This window comes from Psammomys obesus, unplaced genomic scaffold (genome assembly GCF_907164565.1).
Source record: "Psammomys obesus unplaced genomic scaffold, mPsaObe1.curated_primary_1811, whole genome shotgun sequence".
NCBI lineage: Eukaryota > Metazoa > Chordata > Mammalia > Rodentia > Muridae > Psammomys > Psammomys obesus.
In genome coordinates, this window is record NW_026585609.1 from 3,192,120 (window position 1) to 3,198,007 (window position 5,888).

The following is a 5,888-nucleotide window of genomic DNA, read 5'->3' on the forward strand; positions in this document are numbered from 1 at the left end:
TCCAGGTCTTTCAATCTAACTCTTCTTCCATAAGTTTGGCCCAAAGCTTGGCTATGAGTCTTAGTATCTCCTTCAATACCCTGGTGGCTAGACTCTTTCAGAGCTCCCCTGTGAAAGGCTCCTGTCCTGTTCCTTGCTTTCTCCTACTTCCACTGTATATCCTGTTTGCCTTTCTGAATGAGGTTTCAGCCTCTTCTCTAGGGTCCTCCTTGTTGTTTAGCTTCTTTAGGACTATAGATTATAGTATGTTTAACCTATATATATGGTTAATATAAGTGAGTATAGACGATATGTTTCTTTCTGCTTCTGGGTTACCTCTCTCAGGATGATTTTTTTTTCTAGTTTCCACCATTTGCCTACAAATTTCATGATTTTCTTGTTTTTAATTTCTGAGTAGTATTCCATTGTATAAATATACCACACTGTCTGTATCCATTCCTCCATTGAGGGACATCTGGGTTTTTTACAGATTGTGGCTATTACAAATAAAGCTGCTATCAACATAGTTGAGCAAATGTCCTTATTGAACGGTGGGGCATCTTTTAGGTATATACCCAGGAATGATATATACTTGAGGTAGCGCTATTTCTAATTTACTGAGAAAGCACCAGATTGGTTTCCAAAGTGGTTGTACAAGTTCACATTCCCACCACCAATGGAGGAGGGTTTTCCTTTCTCCACAACCTCTCCGCATTCATCATGCCCTAAGTTTTTTATCTTAGCCATTCTGGTTTTTTTATTTTGATTTGACTTGAGAATCTTTGCATGCATCTCTGTCTGGCCTATAACATGAGATCCTGCTGCCTCAGCGTCATAAAACCAAGACACACACATCCGTCATCACATCTCCCCACATTCCATGACTGAAACTTCTATGTTTGCCAAAAGTAACAATTGGACAGTAATTAATAGTAAAGAGATTGCACCTTGTTCTCATAAGATTTTATTCATGGTATTTGTGTTGTTTTTTTCCATGATATCATTAAAGAAGAGAATACGATGTTTGTATTCATTTAAAAAGAACATGTTTTCAAGGAAACTATGAAACATTGCTTTCCATTTAAACAGCACCTCATGCTAAGCCATGAGATCGAGTAGAAGTGGTAGTGGCAGGTGATCCAGAGAATCTGAGTTAAGGAAGTTGAAAGAGAGTTTTGAGGTCATTGAGAAACTAGATAGGTCCACTTAAATGTAGCAAATATGTTAACATTTAATAAAATATACCTGTGCAGCTCTTCTTTATTCCAACAAGATGCCAAAAGGAAAGAAGGCCGAAGGGAAGGAGGTGGCCACTGACCCTGTCATTGTGAAGAAAAAGGAGGCCAAAAAGGTGGTCAATCCTTTGTTTGGGAAAAGGCCCAAGAACTTTGTAATTGGGCAGGATAGCCAGCCCAAAAAAGATCTCAGGTGCTTCATCAAAGGCCCCACTACATTAGGCTGCAGTGGCAAAGGGCCATCCTCTATAAGTGGCTCAAAGTACCTCCCGCCATTAACCAGTTCACCCAGGCCCTGGGCTTGCAAACAGCTACCCAGCCGCTTACAGTTGCCCACAAGTACAGGCCAGAGACAAAGCAGGCTCAGAAGCAGAGGCTACTGGCCTGTGCTGAGAAGACAGCTGCTGGGAAAGGGGACCCAACTTAGAGACCACCTGTCCATCTAGCAGCGGTCAGTACAGTCACCACCTTGGTGGAGAACATGAAGGCTCAGCAGGTGGTGATTGCCCAAGACGTGGACCCCATTGAGCTGGGGGTTTTCCTACCTGCCCTGTGTGGAAAGATAGGGTCCCCTACTGCCTCATCAAGGGAAAGGCCAGGTTGGGGTGGCTGGTCCACAGGAAGACCTGCACCATGGTTGCCTTCACACAGGTTAACTCAGAAGACGAGGGTGCTCTGGCCAAGCTGCTGGAGGCTATAAGGACCAACTACAACAATAGGTATGAGAAGATCAGCCACCACTTGAGAGGCAACGTCCTGGGTCCTAAATCTGTGGCTCTCATTGCCAAGCAGGAAAAGGTAAAGGCTATAGAACTCGCCATTGAACTGGGCTAAATATATACACTGTTAAGTTTTCTGTACATAAATATAATCACAAAGAAAAACAAACCTATACTGATTGATTATCTCTTTTTTTAATTTTTTATTAATTACACTTTATTCATTTTCTATCCCCCCATAAGCCCCTCCCTCCTCCCCTCCCGATCCCACCCTCCCTCCCCTTTCTGCCTGCATGCCACTCCCCAAGTCCACTGATAGGGGAGGTTCTCCTCTTCTTTCTGATCTTAGTCTATCAGTTCTCATCAAAAGTGGCTGCATTGTCCTCTACTGTGGCCTGGTAAGGCTGCTCCCCCCTCAGAGGGAGGTGATCAAAGAGCAGGCCAATCAGATTATGTCAGAGGCAGTCCCTCTTCCCATTACTATGTAACCCACTTGGACACTGAACTGCCATGGGCTACATCTGTGCCGGGGTTCTAGGTTATCTCCACGAATAGTCCTTGGTTGGAGTATGAGTCCCTGTGTTCAAATTATCTTGTTCTGTTGCTCTCCTTGTGAAGTTCCTGTCCTCTCCAGTTCTTACTATTTCCTACTTCTTACATAAAATTCCATTCACTCTGCCCATCAGTTGGCCATCAGGCTCAGCATCTGCTTTGACATTTATGTATTATAATTGAAATCCAAAAAAATGTCTATGCTAGGGGGAAAAAATGATCCCATAGTCTTTGTACTTCTCTGTTTTAAGTGTTTTAGTGATTCACAAAATCTCACTGGCTCTGTAGGCAAAGCTCTCCATCCTGGCACTGGGTGGGCCTCTCCAAATGCTTGATGTACAGTAAACATTGTGTTGGAAATAATTAGTTGGAGAGGAGCAAGAGAGTGAGAATGTGACTGCAAAATAAGTAGACTGATTTTTGTTTTTTTTTAATTTATTACAATTTATTCACTTTGTATCCCAGTTATAGCCCCCTCCCTCATCCCGTCCTAATCCCTTCCTCCCTCCCTCTTCTCCTCCCGTGCTCCTTCCCCAGTCCACTCATAGGGGAGGACCTCCTCCCCTTTCATCTGACCCTAGCCTATCAATTCTTATCAGGACTGAGTTTTGTCCTCTTTAACTACTAATTCTTCCAGTCTGTTTTGTATATTGAAGATTTTCCTATTTCCCTTCTATGACCCACTCCCCCCAACATGCTCGATTTATACATTCAAAAAGAGTTTAGGTTTGTTCTGCTTTTTAGGCTAATTCATCACCCTGTAGCCTGGTTCCTGTTTTACCAGTTCCCAGGAAACTCTCCTCTCTATTGCTGAATTCAATAGGTGGTCAGTTCTGAGCATTTAATGCTGCTGATCATCTTCCCGTGTTTCTGTTTATAAACTGTTGCTCGGGGTTCATTTGCTTATCTTGTCTCTTTCCATGTTTACATCTCAGCTATTTCAATGCTCCTGAAGATCATGCTTTCTCTACATTTCTGAACCTTTTCCTGATTCAGAACATTCTCCTGAAATGCTGCCCTTCCCGTCATCCTTCTGAATCTAAGGCTTGGATCTCATAATTAGCACAATTCATTAACCTTTTATCTAAGGAACCATCAAGATGACCAGATGCTTCAGTGACTGAAACTTCTGTGGACAAAAGCACATGTGGAATTACCGGAACACAGTAAGATTCCCAACAGATGTCATGAGGGTGGCAACCTACCCATAATTCCACCCTTGAAGGCAGAAGCAGAGGATCCCAGACCAAGCTTGCTAGCCACATTGGTGCACAATGGATTTGACTGAGTGATAGTACCTCAAAGAGTAAGCTGAAAGAAGGATACCGAATAATTCCTGGCATCAATTAATCCACCCAGAGTCTCCACATGTGCACACAAATGCACACACACATGTATGTGTGTTTTTGTGCACAGAAAATTTACACATGCATACAAGGGCATACTACATTCATATATGTGAAAATGGAAGTGGGGAGGAAAAATAAACAAGAGATAATTATCCAAGATGCCTTCACATAGGGATTCCACATCCACAGGGACATTCTGGTTAGCTGTGTCTACAAGAACAATGCTTTTTCCATAACAGCCATAGTCCAAAAAATTGAAATCCACAGCTTACTCCACTGGCTTTAAGCATCCTGCTTCATACCTGAAGGGAAACACAGTACAAGGAGATTAGAAAACAAAAGAGGACGCTTCCTTTAAGTGAATATAAAAGAGATGATTTGATCACTCGCAAACATTCGGAGTTAATGGTTTCAAGACTTCAAATAATGGCTAATTTTTCCTGGCAAATGGAATTGAACTATTAAATTATCACACAGGTTTTAGGCATTTGTAATGAAAGGGAAAGGAAACTGTCTATTTATGTTCCCCCTTCAAGGCCATGTTATATTTGAATGTTTCCTGCGGAATAGCTACACCTGCTGCTTAGGACAAAGCCCGCACCGTAACTTGATTTTTGAAAATAGTGGCTGCAGCAGGCACCAGTGTGTGTAGGGCCTAATGGGCACATTGCCTCCTTCTTCTATTGCTTCACCTTTGCATCATTTAAAAGAGAAAAGGCTTGCATTGTTGTGTGTGCTAGCTTAAATCTGTTTTTGTTACTGCTTGAAATTATTTCTGTTGTCATTTCAGTGATTGTCAGCCAACTACGGTAAGGTTTGTTTGGGGAATTTGGGGTGAGTTTGCTAAGTGAAGCTGTCAACCTTCTCAAATACACAGTCAACTCTATCATTTACGGAGTTAGAAGAATGTAGTCATCCCTTCAGCAAGGTTTGTCAAAGAATAAAAGGAGCACAGTTCAGAAATTTCTAAAAGAGTAACCATTTCTGATCTGCCTAATTTTAGACAAGTTTTAAATACCATATCATCTCAGGAGCAAGATTGAAAGCAATTCTGTGATGTTTGACAGGGGATGAATCCAATATAGAAAATTAAAAAAGATTGGTTGGGGAAAATACGAACCATGTGTAAAATTTGTTCTAGATTTTATAAAGCCACTGATGGATTTGGGACCAGAGATTAGTGGTGTATTTCACACACCCTGTCTTCTTTACTGCTTGATAAGGAGGCCTGGGAATTACATGGTGGGTGTGGAGAAAGACTCTGACCCTTCAGAAATTATGAAAAGCCATTTAATTGTGCATTTAGTATTCTCTGGTGAACTCCACATTCTTTTATGGCTTGTGTTTATATTTCAACTCATTGTAAGAATTGTTCTTGTGTACCTGTGCTTTTCTGTTTCAAAAAGACTTGTAAGTCTATTTCTTTTTTAAAAGATTTATTTGATGTGCACATGTCTGTCTATGTGTGAGCATGTGAGTGCAGTTACTTGTGAAGGCCAGAAGAGAGCATCAGATGCCCTGGATCTGGAGATATATGGGGTTCTGAGCCACCCACACAGGTTCTCTGGTGAGTATTGAGTACTCACAACCTCGGAGCCACCTCTAAATCCCCAGTATAATGCTATATCTAAAAAATGGTTCGTAAATGCTAATATCTCTCTACTGATAATATCTCTTTATTTTTATTTAACCCCTTAAACTGACTCTTCAAAGTGAGAAAGAGTGAGGGTATATATACTGTGGGAAAGCCTGACTAGATGGTGGGATTTTTGTCATTACATCATGCATGAAATAACTTACCACAGTCCTCCTGACAGGAATACATGGTGAGGCACTACTCAGTGAGAATTTACTATTTGTGCCTCATAGCTCTATGCCGGCTCACCAATGCACAATATTTTTGAATGCCTATGCTGAGGGAAGAAGGAATATTTGGATCCATTGCTGTAAAAGTCGGTTTTTTGTTTGTTTGTTTGTTTGTTTACTTATTTTAGTTATGTATTTATTCCCCTTACATCCTTATCATATGCCCCTCCTTTTTCTCCTTTTGGTCC

General features: G+C 41.4%; 1 pseudogene; it reads left to right on the forward strand.

The window, feature by feature from the left end:
* The first annotated feature begins 1,252 nt into the window (after positions 1-1,252).
* Positions 1,253-2,048, forward strand: LOC129680350 (60S ribosomal protein L7a-like; annotated as a pseudogene).
* The last annotated feature ends 3,840 nt before the right edge of the window (positions 2,049-5,888 follow it).